General features: G+C 52.4%; 9 non-coding genes across 9 annotated transcripts; all 9 read left to right on the top strand.

The window, feature by feature from the left end:
* The first annotated feature begins 47 nt into the window (after positions 1 to 47).
* LOC143271282 (small nucleolar RNA SNORD115) lies at positions 48 to 126 on the top strand. Its single transcript, XR_013048503.1, has one exon. It is a non-coding gene; the product is annotated as a small nucleolar RNA SNORD115 (small nucleolar RNA).
* Positions 127 to 1,886: 1,760 nt separating this feature from the next.
* LOC143271281 (small nucleolar RNA SNORD115) lies at positions 1,887 to 1,965 on the top strand. The gene has a single exon (XR_013048502.1). It is a non-coding gene; the product is annotated as a small nucleolar RNA SNORD115 (small nucleolar RNA).
* A 1,760-nt stretch (positions 1,966 to 3,725) lies between these two features.
* LOC143271280 (small nucleolar RNA SNORD115) lies at positions 3,726 to 3,804 on the top strand. The gene has a single exon (XR_013048501.1). It is a non-coding gene; the product is annotated as a small nucleolar RNA SNORD115 (small nucleolar RNA).
* A 1,760-nt stretch (positions 3,805 to 5,564) lies between these two features.
* Positions 5,565 to 5,643, top strand: LOC143271341 (small nucleolar RNA SNORD115). The gene has a single exon (XR_013048562.1). It is a non-coding gene; the product is annotated as a small nucleolar RNA SNORD115 (small nucleolar RNA).
* A 1,760-nt stretch (positions 5,644 to 7,403) lies between these two features.
* Positions 7,404 to 7,482, top strand: LOC143271279 (small nucleolar RNA SNORD115). The gene has a single exon (XR_013048500.1). It is a non-coding gene; the product is annotated as a small nucleolar RNA SNORD115 (small nucleolar RNA).
* Positions 7,483 to 9,242: 1,760 nt separating this feature from the next.
* LOC143271278 (small nucleolar RNA SNORD115) lies at positions 9,243 to 9,321 on the top strand. The gene has a single exon (XR_013048499.1). It is a non-coding gene; the product is annotated as a small nucleolar RNA SNORD115 (small nucleolar RNA).
* A 1,759-nt stretch (positions 9,322 to 11,080) lies between these two features.
* On the top strand, positions 11,081 to 11,159 carry LOC143271277 (small nucleolar RNA SNORD115). The gene has a single exon (XR_013048498.1). It is a non-coding gene; the product is annotated as a small nucleolar RNA SNORD115 (small nucleolar RNA).
* A 1,760-nt stretch (positions 11,160 to 12,919) lies between these two features.
* LOC143271276 (small nucleolar RNA SNORD115) lies at positions 12,920 to 12,998 on the top strand. Its single transcript, XR_013048497.1, has one exon. It is a non-coding gene; the product is annotated as a small nucleolar RNA SNORD115 (small nucleolar RNA).
* A 1,759-nt stretch (positions 12,999 to 14,757) lies between these two features.
* On the top strand, positions 14,758 to 14,836 carry LOC143271371 (small nucleolar RNA SNORD115). The gene has a single exon (XR_013048592.1). It is a non-coding gene; the product is annotated as a small nucleolar RNA SNORD115 (small nucleolar RNA).
* Positions 14,837 to 15,176: the final 340 nt, after the last annotated feature.

Genomic DNA, 15,176 nt, shown 5'->3' with positions numbered 1-15,176 from the left:
CTTGTTTGTGTCCTAAACGCATGTGTAGCTGTGCTCTCCGGAGACCTGGGTCTATGATGACAAACCTATGTCACGAAGAGAGATGATGACATAAAAATCATGCTCAATAGGATTACGCTGAGGCCCAGGCTGCAGGGCAGGGGAGAAACAGGTGCCTGGTCGCCTTGTGGCTTCCTTGAGGCCCAATTGGCAGGCCCTGCTTCCCGAAGCCCTGTTTCCCCTCCTGGGGAATCCAAGCTATCCAGGTGCACATACCTAGGAGAGCCCTCAGGGCTCCATTCCAAAGCACCTGGTGTGACTGTCTAGCCTCGGGCAAGGCTTTAGCGGCCAACACGCTGCTCATGTCCCTGTCTCTTCTGCTGTCTTTCAGTGACCCGGGATGCCGTTTCAGAGCCCGCAGCATCCTGGCACATTTCAGGTAACTGGAAATATCAAACCAAGGGCTGGGATCTCTAAACATCGTGTGCCCTCGCCTTCTGAGGCCTCTGAAACACCAAGAACCTTTCCACCTTGGAAGCAAGGCCTCCAGGCTCTGGCCTGATGGCGGCAAACTTCTAGCCCTCCAACCTGTGGGTGCCGAATGGCAATTCCAAATGTATACACTGTCCTGGACAATTCCAAGGGAATTGGACAGGAGCCACTGATCAGGGACTTCAGTGCAACACCCATAGGTGGAGTCAGGAGGACCAGGGCGTCTCTGGGTCAAGGCACGGGGATAGTGCAAGTTAACCTTCACTTGAACCCCACCCCCGGCCTAGTTTTTTCTTTGGACCTCCCAAACAGTTTGGGATTGGCAGAGAAAGACCTTCAAGGTCACATTGTGACACAAGGCATGAGACCCACGTCCTTCACGAAGGGGCTTTCAGGAAGGGCCATCTGGCACACCCTAGAACACCCGCTGAACCCCGCCTACATCTTGGGCATATGGGACTTAGGGACATCTAGAACATTCTACTGCTGGACTGGACCCACAAGGCGTTCCCTCCCCATGTGACTTAGAGAGGCAACTTGATTGACCTACCACGCATCAGTCTCCAGCTGCCAAGGCAAGAGTGTGTTTCAGGGAATGCAATCTCTTCCTGGCCACGAGGCCAAGAGCCCTGATTGTTTTCAGAGCCTCCCAACCGTAGGCGTTCCCAACGAATTTCAGCTCCATGCATATCCCACAAAGCTCTGAAAACACACTTCTGTGAGCACTGTGATGTGGATTTTCCCCAGGGGTGTAGACCAGGCATGTGACACAGGCTGGAGACCAGCAAATGACGCCCCGGGTAGAATTGATTGTTTTATGAATTGATTTGTTTGTGGGTATCAGCCATTATATATACATATATATGGTGCTCTAGCACAGAGAACTGATGACAGGTCTCTGACTCGGTGGGGCCAAGGCAGGAATCACTTGGGAAAAAAGATTTCATTAGCCCTGTATAGTGCCTGGACAATTGTCATCAGTCTAAGTCTCTAAGTCAGAGCACGAGGGGAAAGGTGCCCTTACTGAAAAACTCAAGTTAAAATTTGGGCGGGCCAGAAAGACACCTATCCCTTCCTGTGTGGCAGGAGTCACTCTTTGATGTTCCAAGGGCCAGAGATTTACTAAACCTGGTCATGCGTTCAGACCATGGTCCCATGATCCCTCAGACCATGCAGTGTCATCAGTGGCCCATCTCAAGTGTGCCCTGACATCCTCCCCTTTCTTCCTCCCAAAAAGGTGCCATTAGGAAGAAGAGAACTCATTCTGCTGCATCCCTTGAAGCAGAGTTCACCAGGCCGAGCTGACCTTTGGGCCTAACCTTCTCACAGCCAAGGCCCTCATCAGCACTGGCATCCCTGGTAAGCAATCTTGTTTGTGTCCTAAACGCATGTGTAGCTGTGCTCTCCGGAGACCTGGGTCTATGATGACAAACCTATGTCACGAAGAGAGATGATGACATAAAAATCATGCTCAATAGGATTACGCTGAGGCCCAGGCTGCAGGGCAGGGGAGAAACAGGTGCCTGGTCGCCTTGTGGCTTCCTTGAGGCCCAATTCGCAGGCCCTGCTTCCCGAAGCCCTGTTTCCCCTCCTGCGGAATCCAAGCTATCCAGGTGCACATACCTAGGAGAGCCCTCAGGGCTCCATTCCAAAGCACCTGGTGTGACTGTCTAGCCTCGGGCAAGGCTCTAGCGGCCAACACGCTGCTCATGTCCCTGTCTCTTCTGCTGTCTTTCAGTGACCCGGGATGCCGTTTCAGAGCCCGCAGCATCCTGGCACATTTCAGGTAACTGGAAATATCAAACCAAGGGCTGGGATCTCTAAACATCGTGTGCCCTCGCCTTCTGAGGCCTCTGAAACACCAAGAACCTTTCCACCGTGGAAGCAAGGCCTCCAGGCTCTGGCCTGATGGCGGCAAACTTCTAGCCCTCCAACCTGTGGGTGCCGAATGGCAATTCCAAATGTATACACTGTCCTGGACAATTCCAAGGGAATTGGACAGGAGCCACTGATCAGGGACTTCAGTGCAACACCCATAGGTGGAGTCAGGAGGACCAGGGCGTCTCTGGGTCAAGGCACGGGGATAGTGCAAGTTAACCTTCACTTGAACACCACCCCCGGCCTAGTTTTTTCTTTGGACCTCCCAAAGAGTTTGGGGTGGGCAGAGAAAGACCTTCAAGGTCACATTGTGACACAAGGCATGAGACCCACGTCCTTCACGAAGGGGCTTTCAGGAAGGGCCATCTGGCACACCCTAGAGCACCCACTGAACCCCGCCTACATCTTGGGCATATGGGACTTAGGGACATCCGGAACATTCTACTGCTGGACTGGACCCACAAGGCGTTCCCTCCCCATGTGACTTAGAGAGGCAACTTGATTGACCTCCCATGCATCAGTCTCCAGCTGCCAAGGCGAGAGTGTGTTTCAGGGAATGCAATCTCTTCATGGCCACGAGGCCAAGAGCCCTGATTGTTTTCAGAGCCTCCCAACCGTAGGCGTTCCCAACGAATTTCAGCTCCATGCATATCCCACAAAGCTCTGAAAACACACTTCTGTGAGCACTGTGATGTGGATTTTCCCCAGGGGTGTAGACCAGGCATGTGACACAGGCTGGAGACCAGCAAATGACGCCCCGGGTAGAATTGATTGTTTTATGAATTGATTTGTCTGTGGGTATCAGCCATTATATATACATATATATGGTGCTCTAGCACAGAGAACTGATGACAGGTCTCTGACTTGGTGGGGCCAAGGCAGGAATCACTAGGAAAAAAGATTTGATTAGCCCTGTATAGTGCCTGGACAATTGTCATCAGTCTAAGTCTCTAAGTCAGAGCACGAGGGGAAAGGTGCCCTTACTGAAAAACTCAAGTTAAAATTTGGGCGGGCCAGAAAGACACCTATCCCTTCCTGTGTGGCAGGAGTCACTCTTTGATGTTCCAAGGGCCAGAGATTTACTAAACCTGGTCATGCGTTCAGACCATGGTCCCATGATCCCTCAGACCGTGCAGTGTCATCAGTGGCCCATCTCAAGAGTGCCCTGACATCCTCCCCCTTTCTTCCTCCCAAAAAGGTGCCCTGAGGAAGAAGAGAACTCATTCTGCTGCATCCCTTGAAGCAGAGTTCACCAGGCCGAGCTGACCTTTGGGCCTAACCTTCTCACAGCCAAGGCCCTCATCAGCACTGGCAGCCCTGGTAAGCAATCTTGTTTGTGTCCTAAACGCATGTGTAGCTGTGCTCTCCGGAGACCTGGGTCTATGATGACAAACCTATGTCACGAAGAGAGATGATGACATAAAAATCATGCTCAATAGGATTACGCTGAGGCCCAGGCTGCAGGGCAGGGGAGAAACAGGTGCCTGGTCGCCTTGTGGCTTCCTTGAGGCCCAATTCTCAGGCCCTGCTTCCCGAAGCCCTGTTTCCCCTCCTGGGGAATCCAAGCTATCCAGGTGCACATACCTAGGAGAGCCCTCAGGGCTCCATTCCAAAGCACCTGGTGTGACTGTCTAGCCTCGGGCAAGGCTTTAGCGGCCAACACGCTGCTCATGTCCCTGTCTCTTCTGCTGTCTTTCAGTGACCCGGGATGCCGTTTCAGAGCCCGCAGCATCCTGGCACATTTCAGGTAACTGGAAATATCAAACCAAGGGCTGGGATCTCTAAACATCGTGTGCCCTCGCCTTCTGAGGCCTCTGAAACACCAAGAACCTTTCCACCTTGGAAGCAAGGCCTCCAGGCTCTGGCCTGATGGCGGCAAACTTCTAGCCCTCCAACCTGTGGGTGCCGAATGGCAATTCCAAATGTATACACTGTCCTGCACAATTCCAAGGGAATTGGACAGGAGCCACTGATCAGGGACTTCAGTGCAACACCCATAGGTGGAGTCAGGAGGACCAGGGCGTCTCTGGGTCAAGGCACGGGGATAGTGCAAGTTAACCTTCACTTGAACCCCACCCCCGGCCTAGTTTTTTCTTTGGACCTCCCAAACAGTTTGGGATGGGCAGAGAAAGACCTTCAAGGTCACATTGTGACACAAGGCATGAGACCCACGTCCTTCACGAAGGGGCTTTCAGGAAGGGCCATCTGGCACACCCTAGAGCACCTGCTGAACCCCGCCTACATCTTGGGCATATGGAACTTAGGGACATCCGGAACATTCTACTGCTGGACTGGACCCACAAGGCGTTCCCTCCCCATGTGACTTAGAGAGGCAACTTGATTGACCTCCCATGCATCAGTCTCCAGCTGCCAAGGCGAGAGTGTGTTTCAGGGAATGCAATCTCTTCCTGGCCACGAGGCCAAGAGCCCTGATTGTTTTCAGAGCCTCCCAACCGTAGGCGTTCCCAACGAATTTCAGCTCCATGCATATCCCACAAAGCTCTGAAAACACACTTCTGTGAGCACTGTGATGTGGATTTTCCCCAGGGGTGTAGACCAGGCATGTGACACAGGCTGGAGACCAGCAAATGACGCCCCGGGTAGAATTGATTGTTTTATGAATTGATTTGTCTGTGGGTATCAGCCATTATATATACATATATATGGTGCTCTAGCACAGAGAACTGATGACAGGTCTCTGACTTGGTGGGGCCAAGGCAGGAATCACTAGGAAAAAAGATTTCATTAGCCCTGTATAGTGCCTGGACAATTGTCATCAGTCTAAGTCTCTAAGTCAGAGCACGAGGGGAAAGGTGCCCTTACTGAAAAACTCAAGTTAAAATTTGGGCGGGCCAGAAAGACACCTATCCCTTCCTGTGTGGCAGGAGTCACTCTTTGATGTTCCAAGGGCCAGAGATTTACTAAACCTGGTCATGCGTTCAGACCATGGTCCCATGATCCCTCAGACCGTGCAGTGTCATCAGTGGCCCATCTCAAGTGTGCCCTGACATCCTCTCCCTTTCTTCCTCCCAAAAAGGTGCCCTTAGGAAGAAGAGAACTCATTCTGCTGCATCCCTTGAAGCAGAGTTCACCAGGCCGAGGTGACCTTTGGGCCTAACCTTCTCACAGCCAAGGCCCTCATCAGCACTGGCAGCCCTGGTAAGCAATCTTGTTTGTGTCCTAAACGCATGTGTAGCTGTGCTCTCCGGAGACCTGGGTCTATGATGACAAACCTATGTCACGAAGAGAGATGATGACATAAAAATCATGCTCAATAGGATTACGCTGAGTCCCAGGCTGCAGGGCAGGGGAGAAACAGGTGCCTGGTCGCCTTGTGGCTTCCTTGAGGCCCAATTCGCAGGCCCTACTTCCCAAAGCCCTGTTTCCCCTCCTGGGGAATCCAAGCTATCCAGGTGCACATACCTAGGAGAGCCCTCAGGGCTCCATTCCAAAGCACCTGGTGTGACTGTCTAGCCTCGGGCAAGGCTTTAACGGCCAACACGCTGCTCATGTCCCTGTCTCTTCTGCTGTCTTTCAGTGACCCGGGATGCCGTTTCAGAGCCCGCAGCATCCTGGCACATTTCAGGTAACTGGAAATATCAAACCAAGGGCTGGGATCTCTAAACATCGTGTGCCCTCGCCTTCTGAGGCCTCTGAAACACCAAGAACCTTTCCACCTTGGAAGCAAGGCCTCCAGGCTCTGACCTGATGGCGGCAAACGTCTAGCCCTCCAACCTGTGGGTGCCGAATGGCAATTCCAAATGTATACACTGTCCTGCACAATTCCAAGGGAATTGGACAGGAGCCACTGATCAGGGACTTCAGTGCAACACCCATAGGTGGAGTCAGGAGGACCAGGGCGTCTCTGGGTCAAGGCACGGGGATAGTGCAAGTTAACCTTCACTTGAACCCCACCCCCGGCCTAGTTTTTACTTTGGACCTCTCAAACAGTTTGGGATGGGCAGAGAAAGACCTTCAAGGTCACATTGTGACACAAGGCATGAGACCCACGTCCTTCACGAAGGGGCTTTCAGGAAGGGCCATCTGGCACACCCTAGAGCACCCGCTGAACCCCGCCTACATCTTGGGCATATGGGACTTAGGGACATCCGGAACATTCTACTGCTGGACTGGACCCACAAGGCGTTCCCTCCCCATGTGACTTAGAGAGGCAACTTGATTGACCTCCCATGCATCAGTCTCCAGCTGCCAAGGCGAGAGTGTGTTTCAGGGAATGCAATCTCTTCCTGGCCACGAGGCCAAGAGCCCTGATTGTTTTCAGAGCCTCCCAACCGTAGGCGTTCCCAACGAATTTCAGCTCCATGCATATCCCACAAAGCTCTGAAAACACACTTCTGTGAGCACTGTGATGTGGATTTTCCCCAGGGGTGTAGACCAGGCATGTGACACAGGCTGGAGACCAGCAAATGACGCCCCGGGTAGAATTGATTGTTTTATGAATTGATTTGTCTGTGGGTATCAGCCATTATATATACATATATATGGTGCTCTAGCACAGAGAACTGATGACAGGTCTCTGACTTGGTGGGGCCAAGGCAGGAATCACTAGGAAAAAAGATTTCATTAGCCCTGTATAGTGCCTGGACAATTGTCATCAGTCTAAGTCTCTAAGTCAGAGCACGAGGGGAAAGGTGCCCTTACTGAAAAACTCAAGTTAAAATTTGGGCGGGCCAGAAAGACACCTATCCCTTCCTGTGTGGCAGGAGTCACTCTTTGATGTTCCAAGGGCCAGAGATTTACTAAACCTGGTCATGCGTTCAGACCATGGTCCCATGATCCCTCAGACCGTGCAGTGTCATCAGTGGCCCATCTCAAGTGTGCCCTGACATCCTCTCCCTTTCTTCCTCCCAAAAAGGTGCCCTTAGGAAGAAGAGAACTCATTCTGCTGCATCCCTTGAAGCAGAGTTCACCAGGCCGAGGTGACCTTTGGGCCTAACCTTCTCACAGCCAAGGCCCTCATCAGCACTGGCAGCCCTGGTAAGCAATCTTGTTTGTGTCCTAAACGCATGTGTAGCTGTGCTCTCCGGAGACCTGGGTCTATGATGACAAACCTATGTCACGAAGAGAGATGATGACATAAAAATCATGCTCAATAGGATTACGCTGAGGCCCAGGCTGCAGGGCAGGGGAGAAACAGGTGCCTGGTCGCCTTGTGGCTTCCTTGAGGTCCAATTCTCAGGACCTGCTTCCCGAAGCCCTGTTTCCCCTCCTGGGGAATCCAAGCTGTCCAGGTGCACATACCTAGGAGACCCCTCAGGGCTCCATTCCAAAGCACCTGGTGTGACTGTCTAGCCTCGGGCAAGGCTTTAGCGGCCAATACGCTGCTCATGTCCCTGTCTTTTCTGCTGTCTATCAGTGACCCGGGATGCCGTTTCAGAGCCCGCAGCATCCTGGCACATTTCAGGTAACTGGAAATATCAAACCAAGGGCTGGGATCTCTAAACATCGTGTGCCCTCGCCTTCTGAGGCCTCTGAAACACCAAGAACCTTTCCACCTTGGAAGCAAGGCCTCCAGGCTCTGGCCTGATGGCGGCAAACTTCTAGCCCTCCAACCTGTGGGTGCCGAATGGCAATTCCAAATGTATACACTGTCCTGCACAATTCCAAGGGAATTGGACAGGAGCCACTGATCAGGGACTTCAGTGCAACACACATAGGTGGAGTCAGGAGGACCAGGGCATCTCTGGGGCAAGGCACGGGGATAGTGCAAGTTAACCTTCACTTGAACCCCACCCCCGGCCTAGTTTTTTCTTTGGACCTCCCAAACAGTTTGGGATGGGCAGAGAAAGACCTTCAAGGTCACATTGTGACACAAGGCATGAGACCCACGTCCTTCACGAAGGGGCTTTCAGGAAGGGCCATCTGGCACACCCTAGAGCACCCGCTGAACCCCGCCTACATCTTGGGCATATGGGACTTAGGGACATCCGGAACATTCTACTGCTGGACTGGACCCACAAAGCGTTCCCTCCCCATGTGACTTAGAGAGGCAACTTGATTGACCTCCCATGCATCAGTCTCCAGCTGCCAAGGCGAGAGTGTGTTTCAGGGAATGCAATCTCTTCCTGGCCACGAGGCCAAGAGCCCTGATTGTTTTCAGAGCCTCCCAACCGTAGGCGTTCCCAACGAATTTCAGCTCTATGCATATCCCACAAAGCTCTGAAAACACACTTCTGTGAGCACTGTGATGTGGATTTTCCCCAGGGGTGTAGACCAGGCATGTGACACAGGCTGGAGACCAGCAAATGACGCCCCGGGTAGAATTGATTGTTTTATGAATTGATTTGTCTGTGGGTATCAGCCATTATATATACATATATATGGTGCTCTAGCACAGAGAACTGATGACAGGTCTCTGACTTGGTGGGGCCAAGGCAGGAATCACTAGGAAAAAAGATTTCATTAGCCCTGTATAGTGCCTGGACAATTGTCATCAGTCTAAGTCTCTAAGTCAGAGCACGAGGGGAAAGGTGCCCTTACTGAAAAACTCAAGTTAAAATTTGGGCGGGCCAGAAAGACACCTATCCCTTCCTGTGTGGCAGGAGTCACTCTTTGATGTTCCAAGGGCCAGAGATTTACTAAACCTGGTCATGCGTTCAGACCATGGTCCCATGATCCCTCAGACCGTGCAGTGTCATCAGTGGCCCATCTCAAGAGTGCCCTGACATCCTCTCCCTTTCTTCCTCCCAAAAAGGTGCCCTGAGGAAGATGAGAACTCATTCTGCTGCATCCCTTGAAGCAGAGTTCACCAGGCCGAGCTGACCTTTGGGCCTAACCTTCTCACAGCCAAGGCCCTCATCAGCACTGGCAGCCCTGGTAAGCAATCTTGTTTGTGTCCTAAACGCATGTGTAGCTGTGCTCTCCGGAGACCTGGGTCTATGATGACAAACCTATGTCACGAAGAGAGATGATGACATAAAAATCATGCTCAATAGGATTACGCTGAGGCCCAGGCTGCAGGGCAGGGGAGAAACAGGTGCCTGGTCGCCTTGTGGCTTCCTTGAGGCCCAATTCGCAGGCCCTACTTCCCAAAGCCCTGTTTCCCCTCCTGGGGAATCCAAGCTATCCAGGTGCACATACCTAGGAGAGCCCTCAGGGCTCCATTCCAAAGCACCTGGTGTGACTGTCTAGCCTCGGGCAAGGCTTTAACGGCCAACACGCTGCTCATGTCCCTGTCTCTTCTGCTGTCTTTCAGTGACCCGGGATGCCGTTTCAGAGCCCGCAGCATCCTGGCACATTTCAGGTAACTGGAAATATCAAACCAAGGGCTGGGATCTCTAAACATCGTGTGCCCTCGCCTTCTGAGGCCACTGAAACACCAAGAACCTTTCCACCTTGGAAGCAAGGCATCCAGGCTCTGGCCTGATGGCGGCAAACGTCTAGCCCTCCAACCTGTGGGTGCCGAATGGCAATTCCAAATGTATACACTGTCCTGCACAATTCCAAGGGAATTGGACAGGAGCCACTGATCAGGGACTTCAGTGCAACACCCATAGGTGGAGTCAGGAGGACCAGGGCGTCTCTGGGTCAAGGCACGGGGATAGTGGAAGTTAACCTTCACTTGAACCCCACCCCCGGCCTAGTTTTTTCTTTGGACCTCCCAAACAGTTTGGGATGGGCAGAGAAAGACCTTCAAGGTCACATTGTGACACAAGGCATGAGACCCACGTCCTTCACGAAGGGGCTTTCAGGAAGGGCCATCTGGCACACCTTAGAGCACCTGCTGAACCCCGCCTACATCTTGGGCATATGGGACTTAGGGACATCCGGAACATTCTACTGCTGGACTGGACCCACAAGGCGTTCCCTCCCCATGTGACTTAGAGAGGCAACTTGATTGACCTCCCATGCATCAGTCTCCAGCTGCCAAGGCGAGAGTGTGTTTCAGGGAATGCAATCTCTTCCTGGCTATGAGGCCAAGAGCCCCGATTGTTTTCAGAGCCTCCCAACCGTAGGCGTTCCCAACGAATTTCAGCTCCATGCATATCCCACAAAGCTCTGAAAACACACTTCTGTGAGCACTGTGATGTGGATTTTCCCCAGGGGTGTAGACCAGGCATGTGACACAGGCTGGAGACCAGCAAATGACGCCCCGGGTAGAATTGATTGTTTTATGAATTGATTTGTCTGTGGGTATCAGCCATTATATATACATATATATGGTGCTCTAGCACAGAGAACTGATGACAGGTCTCTGACTTGGTGGGGCCAAGGCAGGAATCACTAGGAAAAAAGATTTCATTAGCCCTGTATAGTGCCTGGACAATTGTCATCAGTCTAAGTCTCTAAGTCAGAGCACGAGGGGAAAGGTGCCCTTACTGAAAAACTCAAGTTAAAATTTGGGCGGGCCAGAAAGACACCTATCCCTTCCTGTGTGGCAGGAGTCACTCTTTGATGTTCCAAGGGCCAGAGATTTACTAAACCTGGTCATGCGTTCAGACCATGGTCCCATGATCCCTCAGACCGTGCAGTGTCATCAGTGGCCCATCTCAAGAGTGCCCTGACATCCTCCCCTTTCTTCCTCCCAAAAAGGTGCCCTTAGGAAGAAGAGAACTCATTCTGCTGCATCCCTTGAAGCAGAGTTCACCAGGCCGAGCTGACCTTTGGGCCTAACCTTCTCACAGCCAAGGCCCTCATCAGCACTGGCAGCCCTGGTAAGCAATCTTGTTTGTGTCCTAAACGCATGTGTAGCTGTGCTCTCCGGAGACCTGGGTCTATGATGACAAACCTATGTCACGAAGAGAGATGATGACATAAAAATCATGCTCAATAGGATTACGCTGAGGCCCAGGCTGCAGGGCAGGGGAGAAACAGGTGCCTGGTCGCCTTGTGGCTTCCTTGAGGCCCAATTCGCAGGCCCTGCTTCCCGAAGCCCTGTTTCCCCTCCTGGGGAATCCAAGCTGTCAAGGTGCACATACCTAGGAGAGCCCTCAGGGCTCCATTCCAAAGCACCTGGTGTGACTGTCTAGCCTCGGGCAAGGCTTTAGCGGCCAACACGCTGCTCATGTCCCTGTCTCTTCTGCTGTCTTTCAGTGACCCGGGATGCCGTTTCAGAGCCCGCAGCATCCTGGCACATTTCAGGTAACTGGAAATATCAAACCAAGGGCTGGGATCTCTAAACATCGTGTGCCCTCGCCTTCTGAGGCCTCTGAAACACCAAGAACCTTTCCACCTTGGAAGCAAGGCCTCCAGGCTCTGGCCTGATGGCGGCAAACTTCTAGCCCTCCAACCTGTGGGTGCCGAATGGCAATTCCAAATGTATACACTGTCCTGCACAATTCCAAGGGAATTGGACAGGACCCACTGATCAGGGACTTCAGTGCAACACACATAGGTGGAGTCAGGAGGACCAGGGCATCTCTGGGGCAAGGCACGGGGATAGTGCAAGTTAACCTTCACTTGAACCCCACCCCCGGCCTAGTTTTTTCTTTGGACCTCCCAAACAGTTTGGGATGGGCAGAGAAAGACCTTCAAGGTCACATTGTGACACAAGGCATGAGACCCACGTCCTTCACGAAGGGGCTTTCAGGAAGGGCCATCTGGCACACCCTAGAGCACCCGCTGAACCCCGCCTACATCTTGGGCATATGGGACTTAGGGACATCCGGAACATTCTACTGCTGGACTGGACCCACAAAGCGTTCCCTCCCCATGTGACTTAGAGAGGCAACTTGATTGACCTCCCATGCATCAGTCTCCAGCTGCCAAGGCGAGAGTGTGTTTCAGGGAATGCAATCTCTTCCTGGCCACGAGGCCAAGAGCCCTGATTGTTTTCAGAGCCTCCCAACCGTAGGCGTTCCCAACGAATTTCAGCTCTATGCATATCCCACAAAGCTCTGAAAACACACTTCTGTGAGCACTGTGATGTGGATTTTCCCCAGGGGTGTAGACCAGGCATGTGACACAGGCTGGAGACCAGCAAATGACGCCCCGGGTAGAATTGATTGTTTTATGAATTGATTTGTCTGTGGGTATCAGCCATTATATATACATATATATGGTGCTCTAGCACAGAGAACTGATGACAGGTCTCTGACTTGGTGGGGCCAAGGCAGGAATCACTAGGAAAAAAGATTTCATTAGCCCTGTATAGTGCCTGGACAATTGTCATCAGTCTAAGTCTCTAAGTCAGAGCACGAGGGGAAAGGTGCCCTTACTGAAAAACTCAAGTTAAAATTTGGGCGGGCCAGAAAGACACCTATCCCTTCCTGTGTGGCAGGAGTCACTCTTTGATGTTCCAAGGGCCAGAGATTTACTAAACCTGGTCATGCGTTCAGACCATGGTCCCATGATCCCTCAGACCGTGCAGTGTCATCAGTGGCCCATCTCAAGAGTGCCCTGACATCCTCTCCCTTTCTTCCTCCCAAAAAGGTGCCCTGAGGAAGATGAGAACTCATTCTGCTGCATCCCTTGAAGCAGAGTTCACCAGGCCGAGCTGACCTTTGGGCCTAACCTTCTCACAGCCAAGGCCCTCATCAGCACTGGCAGCCCTGGTAAGCAATCTTGTTTGTGTCCTAAACGCATGTGTAGCTGTGCTCTCCGGAGACCTGGGTCTATGATGACAAACCTATGTCACGAAGAGAGATGATGACATAAAAATCATGCTCAATAGGATTACGCTGAGGCCCAGGCTGCAGGGCAGGGGAGAAACAGGTGCCTGGTCGCCTTGTGGCTTCCTTGAGGTCCAATTCTCAGGACCTGCTTCCCGAAGCCCTGTTTCCCCTCCTGGGGAATCCAAGCTGTCCAGGTGCACATACCTAGGAGACCCCTCAGGGCTCCATTCCAAAGCACCTGGTGTGACTGTCTAGCCTCGGGCAAGGCTTTAGCGGCCAATACGCTGCTCATGTCCCTGTCTTTTCTGCTGTCTATCAGTGACCCGGGATGCCGTTTCAGAGCCCGCAGCATCCTGGCACATTTCAGGTAACTGGAAATATCAAACCAAGGGCTGGGATCTCTAAACATCGTGTGCCCTCGCCTTCTGAGGCCACTGAAACACCAAGAACCTTTCCACCTTGGAAGCAAGGCATCCAGGCTCTGGCCTGATGGCGGCAAACGTCTAGCCCTCCAACCTGTGGGTGCCGAATGGCAATTCCAAATGTATACACTGTCCTGCACAATTCCAAGGGAATTGGACAGGAGCCACTGATCAGGGACTTCAGTGCAACACCCATAGGTGGAGTCAGGAGGACCAGGGCGTCTCTGGGTCAAGGCACGGGGATAGTGGAAGTTAACCTTCACTTGAACCCCACCCCCGGCCTAGTTTTTTCTTTGGACCTCCCAAACAGTTTGGGATGGGCAGAGAAAGACCTTCAAGGTCACATTGTGACACAAGGCATGAGACCCACGTCCTTCACGAAGGGGCTTTCAGGAAGGGCCATCTGGCACACCTTAGAGCACCTGCTGAACCCCGCCTACATCTTGGGCATATGGGACTTAGGGACATCCGGAACATTCTACTGCTGGACTGGACCCACAAGGCGTTCCCTCCCCATGTGACTTAGAGAGACAACTTGATTGACCTCCCATGCATCAGTCTCCAGCTGCCAAGGCGAGAGTGTGTTTCAGGGAATGCAATCTCTTCCTGGCTATGAGGCCAAGAGCCCCGATTGTTTTCAGAGCCTCCCAACCGTAGGCGTTCCCAACGAATTTCAGCTCCATGCATATCCCACAAAGCTCTGAAAACACACTTCTGTGAGCACTGTGATGTGGATTTTCCCCAGGGGTGTAGACCAGGCATGTGACACAGGCTGGAGACCAGCAAATGACGCCCCGGGTAGAATTGATTGTTTTATGAATTGATTTGTCTGTGGGTATCAGCCATTATATATACATATATATGGTGCTCTAGCACAGAGAACTGATGACAGGTCTCTGACTTGGTGGGGCCAAGGCAGGAATCACTAGGAAAAAAGATTTGATTAGCCCTGTATAGTGCCTGGACAATTGTCATCAGTCTAAGTCTCTAAGTCAGAGCACGAGGGGAAAGGTGCCCTTACTGAAAAACTCAAGTTAAAATTTGGGCGGGCCAGAAAGACACCTATCCCTTCCTGTGTGGCAGGAGTCACTCTTTGATGTTCCAAGGGCCAGAGATTTACTAAACCTGGTCATGCGTTCAGACCATGGTCCCATGATCCCTCAGACCGTGCAGTGTCATCAGTGGCCCATCTCAAGAGTGCCCTGACATCCTCCCCTTTCTTCCTCCCAAAAAGGTGCCCTTAGGAAGAAGAGAACTCATTCTGCTGCATCCCTTGAAGCAGAGTTCACCAGGCCGAGCTGACCTTTGGGCCTAACCTTCTCACAGCCAAGGCCCTCATCAGCACTGGCAGCCCTGGCAAGCAATCTTGTTTGTGTCCTAAACGCATGTGTAGCTGTGCTCTCCGGAGACCTGGGTCTATGATGACAAACCTATGTCACGAAGAGAGATGATGACATAAAAATCATGCTCAATAGGATTACGTTGACGCCCAGGCTGCAGGGCAGGGGAGAAACAGGTGCCTGGTCGCCTTGTGGCTTCCTTGAGGCCCAATTCGCAGGCCCTGCTTCCCGAAGCCCTGTTTCCCCTCCTGGGGAATCCAAGCTGTCAAGGTGCACATACCTAGGAGAGCCCTCAGGGCTCCATTCCAAAGCACCTGGTGTGACTGTCTAGCCTCGGGCAAGGCTTTAGCGGCCAACACGCTGCTCATGTCCCTGTCTCTTCTGCTGTCTTTCAGTGACCCGGGATTCCGTTTCAGAGCCCGCAGCATCCTGGCACATTTCAGGTAACTGGAAATATCAAACCAAGGGCTGGGATCTCTAAACATCGTGTG

Source organism: Peromyscus maniculatus, chromosome 1, assembly GCF_049852395.1.
Source record: "Peromyscus maniculatus bairdii isolate BWxNUB_F1_BW_parent chromosome 1, HU_Pman_BW_mat_3.1, whole genome shotgun sequence".
In the NCBI taxonomy this organism is placed as follows: Eukaryota; Metazoa; Chordata; class Mammalia; order Rodentia; family Cricetidae; genus Peromyscus; species Peromyscus maniculatus.
Note: the sequence above shows the minus strand (reverse complement) of the source record. Positions and strands in the feature narration are given on the sequence as shown.